This window comes from Papaver somniferum, chromosome 9 (genome assembly GCF_003573695.1).
Source record: "Papaver somniferum cultivar HN1 chromosome 9, ASM357369v1, whole genome shotgun sequence".
NCBI lineage: Eukaryota > Viridiplantae > Streptophyta > Magnoliopsida > Ranunculales > Papaveraceae > Papaver > Papaver somniferum.
The window spans coordinates 64,151,577-64,176,425 of NC_039366.1; the positions used below are offsets into that span (position 1 = coordinate 64,151,577).

The 24,849-nt window shown below is 36.5% G+C and overlaps 1 pseudogene; it reads left to right on the forward strand.

Annotated features, from left to right (window-relative positions):
• The first annotated feature begins 2,985 nt into the window (after nt 1-2,985).
• Nucleotides 2,986-4,342, forward strand: LOC113312035 (annotated as a pseudogene).
• Nucleotides 4,343-24,849: the final 20,507 nt, after the last annotated feature.

Consider the following 24,849-nt stretch of genomic DNA (forward strand, 5'->3'; position numbering starts at 1 on the left):
ACCTGTATTCCTTCCTTTGATACAATGTAACCTAAAATTTTTCCCGATGCAACTCCAATAATACACTTCTCGGGATTCAATTTAATGTTATACTGCCGCATTTATTCAAAAATCTCCCTCAAGTCTTGTACATGGTCCTTAGCTTCCTTACTCTTTACCAACATGTCATCCACGTATACTTCTAATGTTTTGTGTATCCATTTTGCGAACACCTTCTCTACCGTTCTTTGATATGTTGCTCCCGCATTTCGCAAACCAAACGGCATTTTCGTATAACAATATAAACCTCTAGGAGCAAAGAAAGCAGTATGTTTTTGATCTTCTTCAGCGAGAGGAATTTGGTTATACCCTTTGTACCCATCTAAAGATGATACCCTATCATTTCCTGCTGCAGATTCCACCATTTGAGGAATATCGGGTAACGGAAAACTATCTTTAGGGAAAGCTTTGTTCAAATCAGTGAAATCTATGCAAATCCTGATTCCCTTGTTTTTCTTTGGGACAATGACCATATTCGCTATCCATTTTGGGTATTTAGCTTCTCTTATAATTCCTGCCTCCAGCATTTTCTGTAATTCTTCTTCTATTTGGGAATGGTAAGTTGTTGCGATTTTTCTTATTCTCTGTTTAAATGGTCTCACATTTTTGTTAATCTCCAGTCTATGGCAAGCAATTGTTGGATCTCTTTCTGGTATCTCATCCATGTTTCCTGCGAAAATATCTTTATATTCTCGCAGTAAATTGACAGTTCTTTCTTCTTCTTCTATATCCATTTTGGTTCCAATTCTCAACACTAGAGGCTCCTCTTCAGTCCCAACATTTATTTCTTTTGTTGGTTCTGCGGCAGTGTAACTGGGTTTAGGTTCTCCCATTGGTGTGGGTTCTTTAATTGCTTTTATGGATCCTTCTCCTTCTTCCGAAATTTCGCTGGGTATTCCTTTGCCTTCTTTCGCCCTTATCATATATACTCTAAATTCTTCTTCCTTCTTTGCTTCCTTTACCAATTTTCTGCGAAATTGTTTCCTTTTTGCTTGTTCTTCATAACGCCTTACTTCAATTTGATGACATAATTTCGCATTATCAACATCTCCTCTGATTTCACCTATTCCACTTGGAGTGGGGAATTTAATACATTGATGCAACGTTGATACCACATCTTTTATCGCATGTATCCATGATCTTCCTAATAACATATTATATGGCGATTCCATATCCACCACGCACAATGTCACATGTGTTTCGATTTCTCCAAGTGGAATTCGTACCACTATTTCTCCTTTAGGTTTTGTTGTGGATTTTCCAGAGCCGTGAACAAAATATGTTGAATTGGATATTTCTTCATCTTTAAATCCCATTCCCCTAAATGCATGATAAAATATTATATCAACTGAACTTCATGCATCAATTAAAGTTCTGTTCAACATCCATTCTCCTGTGGATTTTATTGTTGTATCCTTCTCTTTTCGTGTAATAGGCATTGTGACGACCAATGGAGATGTATGATTCAGATTTTCTTTTGGTATTTCTTCTGCCATCAACACAATTCTTTGCTTTTCCCAATCTTTCAAAGGTGAAATTTTTTCTACCGCCATAATTTTCTTTCCTTCAAAATTTCTTTTATGTATTCTTCCTTTGATGTTTTCATGGAATTCATTAACCAAGCTTTTTGTTATCATATTACACTCCAATTTTTTGCCATTTTCATTAATTCTATTCATCTTTCCTCTAACTGATTCACTGATTTGTTTAATCACTTTCTTGATTTGAATTTTCTCAATCAACAATCTTCAACTTTCGATCTTCAATCTCCCTGTTTCTAGCGCCATTATGTAATTGCAGGAAATCCTACAATACACCCCTTGTATGATTTTATCATTGATCAGCTCATTTCTAGGTTTACACTCTTAATTTTATTGATTAATTTCTGAATATTCTTACAAGGAAAATGAAGAAATCAAGAATGATCTCTGCTCTCAACTTCCTCTCTCCTATTTACTTGTCTCTCACCCAAAAAAGATCTCTCTCTCCTTTACAACTCGAATGACTATTTATAAGGGAAATACCTAGTGGATGACAGCTAATCTGTCCTTTATTTTCGGATATAGTTTGCGACATTCTCGCAACCTTACAAATGTTGACTTCGCAAGCTTTCTAATCTTCGCGAGATTATCACATCTTTCTCATGATCCTTGCTGATGTCATTTCTGAAATTCTTCTGCGACGCTTTTGTGTAATACCATTGTTAACTTCGCTGAGACATAATTGTTGCGAGATTCTGATCTTACACTTGGGCAGTGCTGTTCTGCTGTAAGGCTTTTCTACATTTTGTTTTGTCCCTTCTTTTTTTTATTTCTTTTAACACGCTCTTTTTTGTTTAATCATAAGACTTTTATTACTGAAATAAAAGTAGAAAAACTGAATACACCATGCTGCAGCTTATGGATTAAAAAGGATGGAGGTATAGTCCACCGTTCATCGCCTGCATACGATTTATTCGAGCAAACCTTGCTAAGGTGTCAGCGACCTGATTGCAAAGCCTGAGTACAAAAGAGCAACACTAAGCAGATCTATTGAGAATATGACTACTCTCCCAAGGAGGGTACCGGACATGATGGTTATTGATGTGGTTGCTAATGCCCTACGATTGTCAGTTTCAGTAGCCACATATCGAAACTAATTATTGAGACTACTTATTTGTTGCCCGGCTGTTGCTTACATATTTGTCTTACGTTATCTAAAGAGAGAGCCTGACTTCACGGCTTACGTAAAACTGTAAATAAGGACTGACCATATTTCTTTTTCATTCAAACCACAACAAAAGAAACAGTCTAGATACTAACGGATTAGGTAAAGTAAAAAAAAAAAAAAAAAGACATTAAAGAAAAACCCGCTCACACTTGTATTAAAATGGCTCTGAGATTACGTAAAACCATCATAGAGTGGCACAGACGAAGGACCGAAAAGAAAGAAAAAAAACTTGCGAAAATGGATGATCTTAGAGCATACGAACCACCCAACTTACAGAGTAATGACTTTGATCAAGATTTTGCAAGTATAGAGAATTTTGAAGAATTCATGGATCAGATTAGAGAAGACCTTGACAAACCCATCGACAACTACGCGTCAATTTATTGTGAAAGTCATCAACAAGTTATTGACAATGAGCTTATGCACTTCCGTGATGGTGCTAAGTACAGAAACCAGTTCTTGTCCACTCCTGAAGATCTCTTTGGATACAATCAATACGGGAGCGCCAGCAATATTAGCGGTTGTAATATTGTCTCCGATCCAAATTTATTACCATCAATTGGTAGTGTTAAAATTGATGGACTACTAGAAGGTGAAGAAAATGATAGAGACGATTGTTCCTCTGGAAATACAAACACACCTAGACCATCATCATCTTTGAAGAGAAGTACTGATACATTGTTGGTGGATGGTTCAAGTTCGGAACGAAAGAGGAGAAGTTGGATGAAACAAAAGCTTTATTCTTTGCGTGCTTTGGTTCCAAACATCACCAAGGTTTGTTTTTTATTTTATTATTATGTTTTTTTTTTACTCTCGTTCTCATGCTGATAATATAGGGGAGACTGCGAAGCCAAACAAGGACAACTTCCCTCCTTTGCCAACTGCCTCCTAAAAGCAGTTTGTGCACAAGTACACACAAAATTTCTTAGATTTTCCCTTTTATTCATTGTCATTTCGATTTTGCATGCATTAATGTAATGTTATGCAGATGGATAAGGCGTCAATCATAGGAGATGCGGTGTCTTATGTTCAAGATTTACAAATGCAAGCCGAGAAACTAAGATTCGAAAACAAACCTTGAATCCTCATCGGCGAGTAAAAGAGAAAGTATACTGAACTTAGTCGAAAGTCCAAAAAAGAACCAAACTCCAGGACATAAAAATATGCATCAAATTTGCAAGAAAATTGTGAAAATGGATGTGTTCCAAGTAGATGAAAATTTGTTTCATGTAAGAATAGTTTGCAACAAAGGAGAAGGTGTGGCAGTATTTGTATACAAAGCTCTTGAATCATTAACTTCCCTGGACGTTCAAAGTTCAAATTTCACGACTTATCCTGAGAGAGTGACTTTTACATTCATGGTCAATGTAAGTCAATTTCCTATTTACTAAGTATATTATGCTTCATGTCTTGGTTATGTTTTTAAAAAAATTGGGTTTATGCTTTTGGTGGCATTTTTATTGATTGGTTCTGTTTTATGATGAAACAGGTAAGAGAGTGTGCCGAAAAAACTGTGGAATTATCAAACTTCAGTACATGGCTGAATACTGCTCTTTTCAACCAAGGATTTGAATACAAATTGAGCAATGTTTAGTCAAATCTAACCATTTATCTTTAGTGTCTTAACCAAATGTTTTTTTTTTTCTTTTTTTGTTAAGGAATGAGAATAGAATTATGGATTATTAATCCAAATTAGGTTGTAACAATGTGGTTCATGTTTTTGGTACTTAAACTATGGATAGAGTGCAGAGCTTCTGGTAGAAGAGTATACTTCTCTGTTATAGGGCACTGGGGCAGCAAATGATAAGTTGATTCTTCCGCTTTTATGCACAAGGAACAATTAGTGTCTTCCAATTGGATTAACCTCCCAATTCCTCCTCTTAGGCAAAATATCCTGCAAACACTAACTACTTATCCTGGCATTTTTAGGGGCGACCCTAAAACAATTAGGGGTGACTAATAAGACAAAATAGGGTCACCCAAACGTAAAACGAAGTCATTTCTTATCTCTGATTTTTCGAAATGGCTAATATGCCCTTTCATAATCGGTAGCCAAAACAATAATCGGTAGTTAATACATATAATCGTTAGGAAAATTTAGAACCAGTAGCTACCGATTATTGTGCAAATATTTCGGCTAATATGCCCTAATATAATCGGTAGTGAAGACCGAAATCGGTAGCTAAGAAAACATAATCGGTAGTAGAAGCAACAATCGTTAGATAATGAAAGGTTATATACTTAGTGTTTGGAAAAGTTTTTTGGTTATTCGGTAGTTAGAGTGGGAGAAGAAGAAAACAAAAAGAAAAAGTAGAAGAAGTGAGAGTAAACCCCGTTTTTTCTTAAATTCATAACAAACATTGATGGGTATGAAGAAGAAGGTGAGAAACATCATGAAGAATATAATGTTGAAGGTTCTTTACCGTTTAGAGAAGACGATTTGGGGTTTTTGTTGAATGTTCCAAACTTTTGTGGAGGAGAAGAAGCCCTAGAAGAAAATGAAGAATCGCACGAGATCAAAGTTAATAATGGATCAAACATACAGGTATGTTGTTAAGAAACTCAAACACCCATTTTGTGTGTGTTTATATGCGTTCGTAAACGAGAAAATTCGATTTCTGCATGCATTGAATGCCATGAACTTCCTAGAATCTGTAGATATTGTAGTACCATATCTACCTATTGCAAGAAACTGTATCCAAAATATCTACAATCGGTAGTTCTGTGGATGTATAAAACTACCGATTTTGAAAAAACCCAAATTGAAAGTTTTAATTTTTAATAATCGGTTGTTTTACAAATTTTATTTACTACCGATTTTCAAAGTCGCCCCAAATACAAATTTCTCCAGACTTATAATACTTGTTTGGTTCATCTTTTACAATTGGTAGATTATTAAAAACCATTAACCTCCGATTAAGGTAGTCGCCCCAAAAACAAATTTCTCCAAAAAATGGAACTTTCGTAATTCTTCATATTTCATATTCGGTAGTTTATAAATTCAGTTATCCTCCGATTATGGTTGTCTCCCCGGAAAGAAAATAACTTTAAAATTTCGAATTTTACAATATATAATCGGTTCTACTGTATTCACATTTATCTTCCGATTGGTTTGTAATCGGATGTTCGTGAATGAATAATACCTCCTATTATTGAAGTTTTTATACAGAACAATTGAACAATTTTCTATTTCTTTAATCGATAGTCTAGGGTCGTATATTACTACCGATTGATTGATAATCGGTTGCCTTGTGTCGTATATGATTTTCGATTGTGTTATAATCGGTTTTAAATCTTCTAAATATTGCTTTCGATTATTAATGCATAACTTGCTGTTATCGTACATAGGTTATTACAGCGGTTGATGACGATTATTATTTGAGGCCTGATACTTCCCTACACTATGCAAACGATTTGGTATTCTCCTGAATTATCTTTTCTTTTTCAAATAATGTATGTTAAATTGGTTATGCTTATGAGTTTTGTTTTGTTATATGCGCATTTAGACATTTGGAAGTAAGGCGGAGGCAAAGGAATGGCTTATGAACAAGGCAAAAGAGAAGATGTGCGTGGTAGTTCAGAACAGTTGTGTGAAGGATATTCCGTTTGAAATGATTTGTGAGAGAGGTGGGGAGGAAAAGAGTCATGAAGGAAAGAATTATAAGTACATAAGGAAGACGGGGAGGAAATACCGAAGCCATACAAAGAAGATTGGATGCCCATTTAATATTTTCTTCTAAAAGCCCGACGGTAGGGAAAGTAAAGAGTGGAAAATGTCTAAAGTTGCTAATGGTTGTCACAACCACGATGATCCAGATACTATAACTGGACATGTAATAGTTGCCAAGCTAAAACCAAATGAAATGGAGACGGTGAGGTCTATGCGGATCCAAAAGCGAGTGTGATCTTAAGTACAATAAAGCCGGACGACCCCGAAAACTTGTCTTCTTTGACTACAATTAATTCGGTCTTAGCTACGATCAAAATGGCGGAATGAGATGGTAAAGTGGTTCGTATTTTCTTGACACATCCCGAAATGATCCAATTGGCTCAATGCTTTCATCAAATTTTGTTGATAGATGCTACTTATAAGACAAACAAATATAACTTGCCGTTGTTGAACATTGCTTGCCACACTTCGGAAAAAAACACGTTTACAATTGCATGGGGTTTAATGGATCATGAGAACAATGTTGAAAAAGCGGGGGTCTAACAACCACACCCAACAATTCGTTTGGCAATCTGAGAGGACTTACTCGAATACACTTTCTAGAGAATCAACTAGACAGTCAGATTCAATCTAGATAAAAGTATATCAAAGAGTTTAATATCTCTAACTCTTAATTCAATCCGCAATGAGCAAATAGAAATCTGCGAGCCCGATTGAATATAAGAGGAGTTAACTTGGACGGTACCAAAGACCAATGTTCAAATGTCAATCAATGTAAATCAAAAACCAAAGGTTGGATATTCTAATTGATTGATCTTAACGCACAACCTGTGATATTTCAATTATATAACAAAATATAATGCGGAAAAGAAATAACACAGACACCAAAATTTTGTTAACGAGGAAACCGCAAATGTAGAAAAACCGCGGGACCTAGTCCAGATTGAACACCACACTGTATTAAGCCGCTACAGACACTAGCCTACTACCAATGAACTTCGGACTGGACTGTAGTTGAACCCTAATCAACCTGACACTGATTCAAGGTACAGTTGAGCTCCTTATGTCTCTGATCCGAGCAGGATACTATGCACTTGATTCCCTTAGTTGATCTCACCCACAACCAAGAGTTGCTACGACCCAAAGTCGAAGACTTGATAAACAAATCTGTCTCACACAGAAAAGTTTATAGGGTTGAAAAAATCTGTGTCCCACAGAAATACCAAAGAGTTTTTGTTCCGTCTTTTGATAAATCAGACTTATATTCCCGAAGAACAGCTTAGTATTATCAATCATCTCACAATAATTTTCATCGTATGATGGCGAAACTAGATATTGTGGAATCACAAACGATGAGATGAAGATGTTTGTGATCACGTTTTATCTTGCCTATCAGAGAAATTAATCTCGAGCAAATCTTAGAGAAGATAGTACTCAAACGATAGAATCGGGTCAGATCAGAACACGCAACTACAAAGAGAAATAGTTGGGTCTGGCTTCACAATCCCAATGAAGTCTTTCAAGTCGTTAACCTACAAGGTTTAGGAAAACCTAAGGTAAAAGGAAAATAGACTCTAGCTTATGCAACTAGTAACACACAAGAGGTGTGGGGGTTAGGTTTCCCAGTTGTTAGAGTTCTCCTTTATATAGTTTTCAAATCAGGGTTTGTAATCCAAGTTACCTTGGTAACAAAGCATTCAATATTCACCGTTAGATGAAACCTGATTCAACCAAGCTAATATCTTTCAACCGTTAGATCGAACTTATCTTGTTACACAGAAATAAAATGTACCCTCATTTAGGTTTATAAACCGTACCTAAACGTGCACACCCATGTTGGTCAACAATGGTCAACCGAAGTTAGCCATATGATAACTCACATATCAACCATATTCATCTTATTCATAACTAGTTCAAATGACTCAAATGAAACTAGTCAAAGAGTCGTCCAATTGCTATGTTCTCATAGAAGTATACAAGAAAACAATCGAAGCAAAATCGGTTTGATTCAATCGAATCAATTCATGAACATTATAGCCACGGTTTGCAAATATTGAATTCCTTATTATATAAATGTTTAAGTTCATGTACACAACCAATTTTAAAAAGTAACCCACTCAAGTATGCAAACGGGTACGCATACTTGAGTAGCCGGACTTGAGTTTGGTTATGCCAGTACGCGTACGGGTGCGCATACTTCAACACATTCCAAACTCCAGTAGATTTTCACGGACGTGAACTTTCCGCCGGTATGCGTACGGGTACGCATACTTGCCCAGACATCAGTAACCACCAGTACGCGTACGGGTACGCATACTCCAGGTTCCCGGTTTTGGACTTGTACACTAATGTGATTAACACACTATGCGTATATCCAAACATGGTTACATGATTCTAAACTCTTTATTTCAATAATTGAAACTTTCTTAGAGGACGTTATATAGTTGTTGTTCACAAACTATTTTTCGTCAAAGAGATTCAAGTTATTGAAATTATCATAATGAAACATTCCAAGACAATACCAAATGATTTTATCACACAAACCATGTAAGATGTGACTCGACAATTTTCATATGATCTTATTCGGACTTTCGTCACGAATGTAAGATGAATTCGGCCAAAGAGAAAGTTCGCCAACACATATTCCGAGAAATATATAAGTGAGATAAACTCATCTCGAAATCTCAAATGTGAATAATAGAAAACAATATCGTAACATGACTTATGTCTCAATATAGGAGATAAAGTAGAAATAGACTTTCCAAGTGATAGATAAGTTTCAGTGTCCACATACCTTTTGTCGATGAAGTTCCACAATCTCCCCTTAGTAGTTCTTCATCTTCAAGAGATGAACGTCGTGAAGTCTAAAGCTCAACTACACAATCTATGTCCTAGTTCCGAGACATCTAAATAAGCTAGAAATCAATACTCATAGTTTTGATCAATAACACTGACAAACATGCTTGAGATAGGAACACATGCGAGTTCGACCAAGCAATGCTCTAACATTCTTCCCCTTTGTCAATTTTAGTGACAAAACTATCAATACATATGGATTACAAAATAAATAAAAACTTTGTACCTTCTCATATAAATGCTTGATCTCCTTAGCATCTTCAACATTACTCGAAATCTTCGTTACTTCCAAGTACTCCAATGATTCCAAAGGTTGTAAGTTTAGTATCATCGTTGTTGAGGATCTGTAGCGATAACAATGAGAAAACAAATGATCTCGATCATTGTTATACAGTGTCATAGTATTATTACACAACATCAAAGTTCAATTGCATCACAACTTTGACAATAATACTACGATGATATGTATTACTCCCCCTTATTCAATACATCATCTCAATATAAAAAACCACTCCCCCTTACATAATGATCCGTAAACCATATGTATTTGTAGTATGAAACTACACATTAATTCTTCCCATTTTTGTTAATAAAATTGGCAAAGGTACGAAAACTAGTGGTATCCTCATGAAATTTCCATAGAGATTCTTCATGACCAAAAGAGAACAAACATACCAACAAATTTAGATGCAATCATAAAGCCGAAGCTAAATGCATTCATCAAGGGGTTTATAAAGATACAAGATAACCCCTATAAAATTCCACAGCCGCACTCCCCACAAAGATATGGCGATTAAGCACAAGTTCATAAACGAACTCTCCCCCATAAAATGTCATTCCCGAGAGAACAACAAAGGCGACCTTGCTTTTATAAGAAAAGAAGGATTTCATTGGATATAACCAAATCACATGAAAACATGAATTTGTATCCAAAAAATCAATAGAATTAACCATACAAGATGATCAATTCAATTGCACATGCTCGACATAAGAGAACTTACGGAGCAACACAGTAAAAACACAAAGATGTGGATCCGGGAAGATCAATACTGCGAATAAACAAGAAATCACTCTATTTTCCATCATCATTTGCACAATGATATAAAATAGACAATTCTTGTAAACAAAAGTTCATCCTTTCTTCCATCAGTATTTGCATAATGACATAAAAGGCATAACTTTTGTTTGTCAATAGTTCATTCTATCTTTTATAAATACTTTCATACCGACATATAATAGAGATAACTTTTGAACAAGTATGGGACAGTCAAGGATCACGGACGTAAACAACATATCCCATAACAATTTGCAATATATAAAACCATAAAGATTAAAATTGCAAACATAATCTTCCAAATAGCTTAGAATTTAAATAAATAAATCTAAAAACATTGAAGATGAAAAAACGTTTGGAACTAGCTATGTGTAATCACAATAATGGCTATTCCAAACCCTAGTAATCCTTTTAAACAAAAAACAAGAACAAAAATTCTCATAAGAAGTTTCCTAGACATAATCAAAACAACTCCTATGAAACATTTCACTTACTTTGAATACTCTTCTCATATTCCCCATATTCATCAAGCTCGTCTTCGATCAGATCAATCCTAGATTCAAGGTTATCCATTTTTTCTTCAAGTTTCTTGGAAGAAGCTTCGAGATCACTTTTCAGGACACGTACTTGTTCCAAGACGAGATTCATAGTTAAAGAGAGCTTATCAAAATGAGAGGAAGAAGAGTTCCCATCTGGAGAGGAATCCCGTTTTTCAGAGCACATCTCATTATCGAAGAATCAAAACGAATCTTCTTAGAGGGAAAAAGAACAGTCCAAACATCACTTTCTTTGCTTGAAAGGCTTGAAGAGGACATGATAGAATAGATAAATGAAATGTTCATACTGAGGAGAAATCTTCATCTTTAAAAGGAATGAAGATAGGGAATAAATTTCCCCAAAAGACCCTTAACCAAAACCCTAACAGAAATTGGTTATCCCCGGAGGAAGTCTTGTAGGAAGGAGCCATTCATGAGCAAGAACAGTTTTAGGCTAAAATAAACAGAAGCGAAACAACCCTACACTCAAATATTTCATCACAACCCTCTTGAAAATTATGATTCTTGTCTTAAGAGAGATAGACAAGAATTATCATAACAAAATTACAGAATGTAATTGTTTCAATCCAATGCACTGGGAGGTTTCTTATGAGGGGATGAAGTATTGGTTATTCCTTGTTTCTGTGTTGTCTTTAAGAAAGAAGAGTTACGCACAACATTTTTCCCCCTTTTTAGCATAGTTTTGAATACCCTGATTGTTGATTTTTGCAAACTATGCAGTGCTTTGGAAATATCTTTTGAAAAGAATGAGGGTTTCATAGGAGATTTATTTTTCCTCTTCTGCAAACATCGTTTAGTAGAGGATAACTGCTTCCGATCTTCAGTGATAATATCTTTAAGATGATCCTGATCATCACACAAGGCGACCAACATACTTGGTAAGTTCTTGTGGTTTTCTATATCATCATTTTCGTCAGGGTGACTTGAGGATGATATAGAGTCAGGTGAAGCTTGCTGATAATGTTTAAAAGACTCAATCGTAGAGGTCTGACATATCTTATAAGAATCACAATTGCAATTGACAACCTCCAGTCTTAAATTAAGCAGTTGACATTCCAGATATTCAATCCTTTTAATCAAGGTTTCCTTTTCCAGTTGAAACACTTCTGGAGACGTAAGATCGTTTATCACAGAATAATTAGGACTATTAGGAGGGCAACTGTGATTATCATCAAGGAGGTTAAGAGAACATTCATAGATTTCATCCTCAGGACAATAGTCAAGAGTATCCATTCATGCTTTAGTTAACTCGTCAACCTTCATATCAGGGTCTTTAGGAGTATCATGGACACTTCTATAGTACTTGAAACTAGTTTTTCTAACATAGTTTTTCTGAACTTTCTTATCCTTTTTATTGATTGATTGAGCTCTCTTTTGAAACTTTTTTTTTACTTTGTATAAGAGATTTCTTAAGATGTTGTATAAACAGTGACAGAGTAGAATTAAAGCAATTCTCATCCCTTTCATCAATCAATTTAGGACGTCGAGACCTTCTATCAGATGTAGCAACATGGTTGCTAAACAAGTGACGTTTATCTCTTTGTTTAAGTTCGAGATCGAAAATTTTAATCTTTCCAACAAGAGTATTTCTGGAAAGTGTATCAAGGTTATTTACCTCAACGAGGGCATGCTTCTTAAAATCGTATCTAGATGGCAGGGATCTGAGAATTTTCATCACAATGTCCTTTTTAGGAATAGGCTTACCCAATGTTAAAGATGCATTAACTATTTCAGACACTTTGTGATTAAACTCATCAAATGAATATTCATCTTCCATACGAAGGTTTTCCCAATCGGAATTAAGGTTTTGAAGTCTAGCTTCCTTATCACTGGTATTACCTTCAAATACGGTTTCTAAGATTCCCAAGCATCTTTAAACCGAGTGCACGTAGTCACATGGTGCTGAAGATCTGGGTAATGGCATGTATGATGGCATTCAAACCGTCGGAGTTTTTCTTTGCAGCAAGTATTTCAGCAGCGTCATATGCACCAATATTCTTAGGAACGGTCGCATCTCCAACTGCAACAACGATAGCATCATAGCCATTAACAATATAAACCCATGATTGAAAATCACGCGCTTGAAGAAAGGCACGCGTAGCAATTTTCCACCATAAGTAATTAGAGACATCGATGACTGGTGGTACGTTTATAGAGATAGCACTTCTGTCCATCCTCAGATCGCTACAAACACAGACTTATAAGGTTTTTAACGTGTTTTCCTACTCTGATACCAACTGAAAAAGCGGGGGTCTAACAACCACACCCAAAAATTCGTTTGGCAATCTGAGAGTACTTCCTCCAATACACTTTCTAGAGAATCAACTAGACAGTCAGACTCAATCTAGATAAAAGTATATCAAAGAGTTTAATATCTCTAACTCTTAATTCAATCAGCAAATAGAAATCTGCGAGCCCGATTGAATATAAGAGGAGTTAACTTGAACGGTACCAAAGACCAATGTTCAAGTGCCAATCAATGTAAATTTCTAATTGATTGATCTTAACGCACAACCTGTGATATTTCAATTATATAACAAAATATAATGCGGAAAAGAAATAACACAGACACCAAAATTTTGTTAACGAGAAAACCGCAAATGCAGAAAAACCGCGGGACCTAATCCAGATTGAACACCACATTGTATTAAGCCGTTACAGACACTATCCTACTACCAACGAACTTCGGACTGGACTGTAGTTGAAACCTAATCATCTCACACTGATTCAAGGTACAGTTGCACTCCTTACGTCTCTGATCCCAGCAGGATACTACACACTTGATTCCCTTAGTTGATCTCACCCACAACCAAGAGTTGCTACGACCCAAAGTCGAAGACTTGATAAACAAATCTATCTCACACAGAAAAGTCTATAGAATTGAATAAATATGTCTCCCACAGAAATACCCAAGAGTTTTTGTTCCGTCTTTTGATAAATCAAGGTGAACAGGAACCAATTGATAAACCAGACTTATATTCCCGAAGAACGGCTTAGTATTATCAATCACCTCACAATAATCTAAATCGTATGATGGCGAAACTAGATATTGTGAAATCACAATTGATGAGACGAAGATGTTTGTGATCACGTTTTATCTTTCCTATCAGAGAAATTAATCTCGAGCAAATCTTAGAGAAGATAGTACTCAAACGATAGCATCGGTCAAGATCAGAACACACAACTACAAAAGAAATAGTTGGGTCTAGCTTCACAATCCCAATGAAGTCTTTCAAGTCGTTAACCTACAAGGTTTAGGAAAACCTAAGGTTAAAGGAGAATCAACTCTAGCTAATGCAATTAGTAACACACATGAGGTGTTGGGATTAGGTTTCCCAGTTGCTAGAGTTCTCCTTTATATAATTTTCAAATCAGGGTTTGTAATCCAAGTTACCTTGGTAACAAAGCATTCAACATTCACCGTTAGATGAAACCTGATTCAACCAAGCCAATATCTTTCAACCGTTAGATCGAACTTAGCTTGTTACACACAAATAAAATGTACCCTCATTTAGGTTTATGAACCGTACCTAAACGTGCACACCCATGTTGGCTCAACAATGGTCAACCAAAGTTTGTCATATGATAACTCTCATATCAACCATATTCATCTTATTCATAACTAGTTCAAATGACTCAAATGAAACTAGTCAAAGAGTCGTTCAATTGCTATATTATCATAGAAGTATACAAGAAAACAATCGAAGCAAAATCGGCTTAACTCACTCGAATCAATTCATGAACATTATAGCCAAAGTTTGAAAATATTGCATTCCTTATTATATAAATGTTTAAGTTCATGCACACAACCGATTTTAGAAAGTAACCTACTCAAGTACGCAAACGGGTACGCATACTTGAGTAGTCGGACTTGAGTTTGGTTACGCCAGTACGCGTACGGGTGCACATACTTCGACATATTCCAAACTCCAGCAGATTTTCACGGACGTGAATTTTCCGCCGGTATGCGTATGGGTACGCATACTTGCCCAGACATCAGTAACCACCAGTACGCGTACGTGTACGCATACTTCAGGTTCCCGGTTTCGGAATTGTATACTAATGTGATCAACACACTATGCTTATATCCAAACATGGTTACATGATTCTAAACTCTTTATTTCAATCATTGAAACTTTCTTAGAGGACGTTATATAGTTGTTGTTCACAAACTATTTTTCGTCAAAGCGATTTTCAAGTTATTGAAATTATCATAATGAAACATTCCAAGACAACACCAAATGATTGTATCACACAAACCATGTAAGATGTAACTCGACAATTTTCATATGATCTTATTCGGACTTTCATCACGAATGTAAGATGAATTCGGTCGAAGCGAAAGCTTTCCAACACATATTCCGAGAAATATATAAGTGAGATACACTCGGATCGAAATCTCAAATGTGTATAACAGAAAACTATATCGTAACACGACTTATGTCTCACTATAGGAGATAGAGTAGAAATACACTTTCCAAGTGATAGATAAGTTTCAGACTCCACATACCTTTTGTCGATGAAGTTCCACAATCCCTCCTTAGTAGTTCTTTATCTTCAAGAGATGAACGCCGTGAAGTCTAAAGCTCAACTACACAATCTATGTCCTAGTTCTGAGACATCTAAATAGGCTAGAAATCAAGACTCATAGTTTTGATCAATAACATTGACAAAAATGCTTGAGATAGCAACGCATGCGAGTTCGACCGAGCAATGCTCTAACAAATGTGAGTTTCATTTGGATGTTGGAGACGTTGAGGTCCATTTATGACAGCGATAATTTTCCAAGGGTTATTGTAACGGATAACGATCAAGCCTTAATGCATGCAATAGCGGTAGTGTTTCCGGAAACCTGAAACTTGCAATGTACGTGGCACATTCAATGCAACCTCAAATCCAGTTGCCATCATCATTTCCAAGCTAAAAAATCAAGGAAGGGTTCCAAGAGGTCGAAGGAAGAGGATGAGCGAATTAGTAAATTAACCATGGAAGAACGAGAGGAAGAGAAAAGGTTATTTGATGAAAAATGGAAGGAGGATGGAATAATTTGGAGAAATGTTCATGAAAGCATGGGACAAGATCGTTGGTCGATGACCGAGGAAATTTACGAAGATAACTTGAAGAAATTTGAGGATGAATATGGCACTAACTACCCAAAACTTGTTGAGTATTGTAAAACACAATGGTTGGTACCGCTTAAAGAGAGGTTTATGTTTGTATGGACATATGAATATCGTAAATTCAAGAACGAGGCGACAAGCATTGCGGAGGGGTCTCATGGACGATTAAAGAAAATACTACTCGGTAGTCAAAATGGAGTTGTGTCGATCCAAGAAGCAATCCATGAATACACCAATCGTGATCTCATAAATATTTAGGGGTTGTATGTAATTTAGTGCACTTAAATTCCCTATGGAACATGATAAGGAAAGATTGCTTCTAAGGGGCGTTGTTCATAAAGTTTCAAGATGGGCAATAAATCACAAGATGGAACAATTGAAGTTTTCTAGAGCTTATGATGACGAGAATACGGTTTGTGTTTGCAAGGATATGATAGGTATTGGACTCCCCTGTCGTCATAAAATGGGTAGGTATGTCGAAGTGATTGACATCAATGATATTCATCCATTTTGGAAGCAATTAAATTTCACTCCAAGCACCCCCGTAGTTGATGGTCCGTCGTTCTTGGAGTCGGAATTGTGTGCACGAATAGCCGAGCGTTATGATACAACAAATGGCCCCAAGAAGAAAATATTAATGCACCATTTGGAGGAGGCCCTTCACCCTCGTTTAAGGGAGGTTGATGAACCTATTAAGCAAAAGGGGGCGGGTAGGCCGAGCACCAAAGTGTCGAGGACCATCCGAAGAAAAAAATTGAAGGAGTATTTGTCAAATAAAAGAATATTTTCTAGGCACGAGCATTCGGAAGCCTAATTTGAAGATGAGCAGGAACCTAAGAAAAGAGGTCGTCCAAGAAAGGATCAAAGTAGACCAACTGCACGACAAGTGAGACCAAAGGTCTCTAAGGAGCCTTCTCAAGACAGTCAAGCCGAGGTGGTTGAAGAAGTTTTGCTGATGGAGACCTAAACCAGCTCAGGAGTTGTTGAGCAAATGAGCGCCTCTCAACAAACCCAATCAATGGAAATAGTGACTATAAAGGAGAAGTATGGTATACTTAGTTGTCCTAAGGATCTTCAAGGAAGACCACATCGATCCACATATACAATATACGAAGAGTATTTGGAACAACTCTCTCCTCTCATTGCTCCATTTGTTTTGTCCACTGATGAGGTTGATGAGGATGGAAATTGTGGGTTTCACGTCGCTACGGAACAAATAGGTCACTTTAGAGAGGCGGTTATCGAAGATGTCACCCAATGCCAGTATTTAAGAAATAATATAATGGTACAACTAATGAAGGACAATGATTTCTATATGGAGGTGATGAGGCGAGGAGATAGATACGACAAAGAACAAGAGTTCAAAGATTTAGTTGCGCGTGTAAAGTACCGAAAGGGATTGAAGACAATCAGAGCCAAGTATTGAATGTCTATGCCTAGATGTGGATATCTCCTAGCGGACGTTCTGAATTGCATGGTACATTTTTTTGTTCCTCCTAAGTATTGACTTAGCATGACGTTTGCACCCACAAGGTCGGTTTGCGACGAGTCGGTTAAAGATAGAAGAATCGTTATGGCGTTTATGAATGACATGCATTTTATCGGTTTAAGGGTAAAGAAAGATTGTTTGTTACCTTTGTTGAGTACGTGGCACGATTACTTCCCAACAAACCATTGTAAGGATTGGGTAAAACAATATGAGTCCAACATGGTTGATTGGGATCGCGCCATGAACGACAACTATCTCGATGGGTTTCTCGAATTGATCCCCTCAGATGATGACGGTGTTTGATCGTTATGTTTGGAAGATGTATTTTGGTTGCCTTTTTTGTACATGTTTTTTGAAAAATCGTGTGAAAATATATGATATAATCGGTAGGTATAACATATGATATGCCTACCGATTATGGAAATCGGTAGTTTATTTTTGCACACTTATCTTTCGAATATGGAATCTTCTGATAATTCTTTTTTTATGCTTTAAGAATCGGTAGATTACAGAACACACAAACATCCGATTATAATCAAACTGTGACAACATTTTGCAGTTTCGCAGATTCGGTAGATTACATAACATACTAACTTCCAATTATAACCAAACTCTGGAAAGAAAAATTGAAAAACTTTCCCAGATTCAGTAAATTACATAACATACTAACTTCCGATTATAACCAGACTCTGACAAAAAAAATTGATAATATTCCCAGAATCGGTAGACAGAATAATATAGTAACTTCCGATTATACCCAACTTCAGACAAGAAATGTTGAAAATTTTCTCGGAATCGGCTGAAATAACATAATAACTTCCGATTATAACCATTATTCTCTATACTGTGGCCACAAACTTCAGGAATTCATAACTTCCACCATATACGAATTCTTCTCCTTTTTCCTCTAAGTACTGCTTTTTTGCGAGTGTCTCCTTCATAAACCAACAAATTTTTGTTATAACTTAAGTGGATCGGCAAGCTTAAGTGTCTCCTTTTTCCGCTATGTCAAAAAAGTATGCAAATCCTTACAAATTGTTGGATCGAAAAGCTTAAGTGGCTAGGGTTAAAGATCCTCTTTAGTATCGTTATGTAATCATTCACTCCTTTTTGGATAAGTCAGAACTGATCATGAACTTGTTGAAGGGATCTTTCCTTTGGATTTCCATACTCTCGCACAAGTTGTCTATACACCCTCCCCCAAAATATTTCGGGTGTGATCCTTCCGTCTATGACATCTTCACGTCTTGTTTCGTGGTAGCATGTTTTGACAATCGCCAAATCTTCAGCTGCGTCAAATGTTGTCATGATTGTAAGATGAGATATAAAATAAATTAGAAAGAGTAGACGATGGAAAATCTTCTTGTAGCATACACAAGACTAGATGTGTGTGGTTTGGTGCAGAAATGATAAGAGGTTACCCTCCTTATATAGATGAGAGTCCCAACGACTTTGTTTTTTGAAAATATGGTCGTTGTGGTGAGGTGTAACACAAGTGTACAGATACAATGTACACTGTGCGAACAATAATGAACTACAATCGGTTGAAATGGTCATAATGGTTTGTCTTGAATATGATAATCGGAGGTTTGGTATTTTTCTGAATCTCTTGTTAGAGCATGGCTCGGTTGAACCCAGCAAGCGTTGGTATGTCAAGTTTGGTTGTCATATTTTAGTGAATTAAAACTCATGTTAAGAGTCGCTTGATTATGTACTAGAGTCAACTTCGTATAGGTTATCTTGAAAGTATTAGGATATGAGACATTACAAGTATTGCGAAGTCTTGAAGATGTGAATAAGCAAGGAGGTACAACCACAACAATCATCCTTCCACTTGAGGTTAGTGATATTTTACTTGAAATGTTTCATTCCCTAACGTATCTTTCAAGTTGTGCATATTGAAAACATAACTGCGAAGCATATTTGAACTCTAGATAGACATAGTATTAAGGAATACGATACGAGGTTTATTGCTTAACCATTAAACTTTGTAGATAAGACACCGCCATAATCATTTGAATGCTATTGTGATTATGTATGGGTATGAGGTGAGGATTTCATCCTAGGGAACAATGTTTACATGTGTTCTAAGGAAGTAAGTTCATAAACTTGTTTGTGAACCGAAAAGCAAATTTCCAGGTGCTATTGGTTTTGTTATTCATTGCATATATTATGAACAACCAATATGTGTGATTGAGTATAACCGCTCACAACTTGTTTGTGTTCTTGGTAGAACTATTCACAAAGGTCTGACTTATGTATTGGTATGACTTTTATTAGTGAAACCGATCTTAAGTAATCACCTGAGATGGTATGATCGGGTTTGTGTTTTTTCTGACCAAATATGGGAAAGGGGAACCGATCCTAGTAAGAGGTGCAGTACATCACAAAGGGGAACCGATCCTTGTATGGGGTGCAATAAAGTTTATAGCAAAAAGGGGAACCGGTCCTATGGACATGTGCAACACGTTTTTAGGCAAAGGGGAACCGATCCTATGGACATGTGCAACACATATAAGTTAGATACCATATATATGTGGGAAACCGATCCTAGTACTTAGTCAACCGAATTTTGGAAAGCTAGTGTGACTATGCACAGTACTCAGATGGAGGTAGAACCGAAACTTGTTTTGGTAGAACCGTTAAACCCATGATTGTGATTGAATGTTGGTTTGATCAATCACATAGTTCTTGAAAGTCAGATGAACCAATTCTAAACTTGTTTGGAAGTGTGGCAAATCGGTTTCAAGGTTGTAAGTGTGGAAGAGAACTTACAAAGTAAGGATGTCGACATACTTTGAACATGTGGTGTGAATGTTTATTTCTTTAATTGTTCAAAGATATTCCTTAACTGCTAAGGGAAGAGAATCCCAGGATCGAAACATAAGTAAGTTAAGAATCTTTTAATTAAGGTTATTAATTTCATTTTGTAGGGAAATTCCAGAATTAGTAATGTGCATTTACTAATTAGATATTCCGAGAGATTTCGATGATTATTTTTGGACAGAGAATTTCCAGGAATTATGAAAACCGTATTTATGCTTTAATGAATATCTTGAGAATATTTTCGTTTTTGGAAATTCCTTGGTGTCCAAACTTCCTTGTCTATAAATACTTGAAGTTTGCCTTTCTAGCAAACTAATCCTTCGTAACAACAGACTTCCTCTTTTGTTGTTGTTACTGGTGTAGCCGCCTATTCGGAGAGGAGAGTAACCTAATTAGGTGAAATCTCTTACGACCGCTCAGTTTAAAGTCTTCTTTGGGATTGAGAAGCTCTAGCGTGTACCGTTGGTGGGAAACTAGATAATTGCGGTTTATCTTTTGTTTTCGGTTGGTTCGATTGACTAACGATGGTTGAAATCTGATTGCACCTAGTTTGTTTATTCTTGAGAATCTTCTCTTCTGATATAAGATTCACTCAAACTAGTTCAGATTTTCGACAGGGATCTTTAGACTGTTGTGAGTTCTAAAGAAGATCTTGTGATAATCCATTGTTAACAGACTCCGTTATGTGCATGATTGATCTCAAGAGATTTAAGTGATTGTATGCAGGTTTTTATTGAAGATTTAAGAAGATTTGAAGACAAAGAAGATATTGAAGATCTGACTTGGGTTTTATAATCTTTGGTGTGCACAATACTTGTTTTGGTAAAATAGGATCCAATTAATAATCGGTTTATCCTTGTGGTAGATTGGATTGATTAATTGAGTAGATCGGAATCAACACAATTCTTTGGATTAAGAGTGTTGTTGGCTTAATCTTAAACGATTACTTCGGTAACTGAACATAAGATAGATCTAAGGACCCGACGAAGGAGTTTATGTTAAGATAAACGGAAGAGCCTTTGTCCGAATCATATCACTTGGTTGAATAGAGTTGGTACCAAACAGATTTGTTGTTCCTTTACTGTTTGGAATACGAACCAAAGGAATTGTTCCAAGTACGTGACTTATTTATAAGATGGAGGCGTGGGAATATATAAAGAACTAGGTGAACTATATGTTTAGTTGCTTGGTCTCAACTATACAAAGTTATGTGTAATTTTGTGTAGCGGCTTAATCCTGAGAGTATTCAATTCTGGACAAGGTCCCGGGGTTTTTCTGCATTTGAAGTTTCCTTGTTAACAAAATCTTGCTGTATCATTTACTTAGATTTCCGCATTATAATTGTTTTATTATAATTAAAATAAATCGCACAAACGTTAATTACTATTTACTTGATAAGCAATCCTATTGTGTTTGGTTAAGTCCGGACCTTTGTATCAAGTAAACATACTTCGTTGTTGTATTTTCTCGATCTCGTATCCATAGACGATCACACGAAGTGTGAAACGATTAGTTGTATTGTCTCGACTCAGTCCATAGACAATCACTTTCAGAGAAAGGACTCATAGGTAGGAAAAGTTTTAGCTTGAGGTATATTTGGGTACCCTCGCCTTTTCATCTCCGGTTATGTGCATTTTGAACTCAGAGTCTTTAGTTTCGTTCAATACCAACAATCGGTAGATACTCTAATTTATTATCTACCGATTGAGTATGTATTTCGAGGCACGACTAGTTTCCACTTTATGTAACGGTGATAAGAAATCATAATCGGAACACAAATACTCAAACTTTCCTACGAATATGCATAATCGGTTACTAAATTTTAAATAATCCTCCGATTACTATTAAAATTTTGAAAATTACAAGGGAACATTCAAACTTTTCTAAACACATCACATGTTATTCTTTTTCCCAGTCCTAGATTCAAGTATCAATGCGGCTTCGAAATGTAGAAACGACTCCCCTCTCAACTTGGTATAAGCATCTTGTGTCGCAAACCTGTCGCCTTTGTGCCTAGCAAGAAACTCGTTGTACTTTGTGCACAATTTCAGAACATGATTCACCCTTGAACAAATGTGGGCTGGATCATAATCATGGCGTGGTTTTTTACCGTCCATCTTTCCAACGAACGAACCCAATGAAACATTAATCCAAAATATAGTCTCACTCGGATGTTCTTCGGGTAGATCTTTCACAATGTAATAATTTTTTACCCATTTGGTATCTTCCTCAACTTGTTTTAATCTTTTTCTTTGATGGAACTGTTCTTGACCTCGTTTCTTTTCCTTGATTGCCTCTTGTTCCTCCTTCGTTACCAATAACAATGGTCTAGTTTTTTTGGTTGTTTGCTTCTTTTGTGTATCTCTTCTTCTATTGATGCAATTGATGCAGTTGTTCGCTTGCATCTTCTAAGTATGTGTTCGACTGATGATGGACATGCCATTGAAAATGTTTTTCACTTTAAGCCATAATATTACTCAGGTTTTGAGCCATAATATTAAACGAAAATAAGAAAACAATACGCATCAATCTATCATAACCCGGAGATTTCTCTTTGAGGATACTCTTATAAGGGGCTGTGGTCTTTGCTTTAAGATCACGGATTACACGAAGATGGGAAACTTTCCGGTACCAATCCATATAGTTTGGAGAATTTTGAGAACCTTGGTTGACTGGTCTCCCAGAGTTGATCAAGAAATTCATCCTTCCATCGCAATGGAATTTAACAGATGGTTTACCCAAGTGAACCACCTTCATAGAATCTTTAATAGACTCGCAATGTTCCAGATCCAATGTGAAATTTCCATTCATTTCCTCCTTTGGTAAACATTGTACATAATCGTGTTGTCGCATCATCCTTGAGGCATTGTACATCACATATCCCGTGGAGTGCCACAATGGTCCAAAATAAAGGGTCAAATCGGACCGACCTGTTATATGTCCAATAGCTCGGTCTTCCTTGTATGGATTAAAGCATACGTCTTTGGGCCTTTAGTGAGTCCAAAACCTCATCTCACACGAATCAACTGCTGCTCCTTTGTCCTAGAATGGTTGTCATCGAAGACATACTTTTTTCCTCTAGGGTCACCTTTCGCCCACGCCGGGTTTTCAATGGCCAATTCCAAGATAGGGAAGTGGTCATAGATCCATGTCTATATAGTCATTTTTGTAAGTATTAGGAAATTGGTTATTCAATTAGAGAAAAATAAAAACATAACTAAGTATGTAGAGTTAATAAAAATACCTGTAGTAGACTCACGTTCCCGACAATTTGTCTAGTTCCAAACCTCGACGCCTTTCTAAACTCTTCCATCAACCACGGCATGTCGTGCCCCAAGAATACTCTTTCACTTTATTAAGAGGATGCAGAAGTTTTAAAAGGTTGGTGTTGACTCGATTTCCACTGGTATTGGGGAAAATGACACATCCCAATACATATAGGAGATATGCGCTGGTCGCGTGGTTCACTTAATCATCAGTTAAAGTTCCTTCCTCTTCTTTTTTCTTAGTGCCCTTGAACAGTTCTATCATATGACTCATGTTGAACTGTTTAGTTCTATAACTCATGCATCTATCGAACTCAATTCTTGATGTCGCTCCATCCCAACCAAAACACTTATTAGTTAGATCATAGAGTTTTTCCCAACTTAACTGCTTTGTGTACTCAGTCCTGACAACTTTTCCATGGTTAGCGAGTCTAAGAATCTGCACAACATCATCTGGGGTAATCGTCATCTCCCCAAACGACATTTGGAAGGTGTCGGTCTCAGGATAAAGTCTCTCCACAAACTTCGATATAGCCTCCCGGTCATGTTCCAACATTGAGTTCTCGGCAGCAGTAGACAACCCCGAATCTGCAATAATCATCTTGAACCTTTCATATTCACCGTCTAAAGAACAATACATTAATAAAATGGATACGATTATTTCCTTGGTTTCATAGATTTCTTTGGCCCAGGAGTCTTTGTATCCAAATAACAATTCTCCTTCATCCAGCGACAGCCCAAGTATTTCACCTTCTGGAATATTCTTGTAACATTCCAAGAATTTCCCTCGTGCCCTAAGCTCGAGTAAAACCTATTTGGGCGAGTCAGAAATTGAATAGTGTGAGTATGGAGTATCAGACACTCATAGTAGTGGTGGAATGCCTTTATCAATCTCTTGCAGCTAGCTTAGAACATGAGTTTGGGTGCCTTTATTACAACTGGCAGCTCTAATCCTCAATATGGATGCCTTAATAATAACCCTTCATGCCTTAATAATAACCCTTTATTACACGTGTCAAGATTCTTCATGAAAATTCTCCATGCATCTAGACACCCGTTGTATCACATTATAAACTGGTCAAAGGGTGTTTTGGGGAAAAAAACTCTTATTTTTCTTTTCAATCTTTCAGGGGTTAGTCCACGAGTGAGTTGGAGGGAGTTTAATGTATTTTGAATCTTGGGGATTTTGAGGGAGTGTAAGAGAATATAGGGAATTTGAGAGAGTTTGGTGTGTTGAGTGTAGGGAGTTTGAGAGACTCTCCC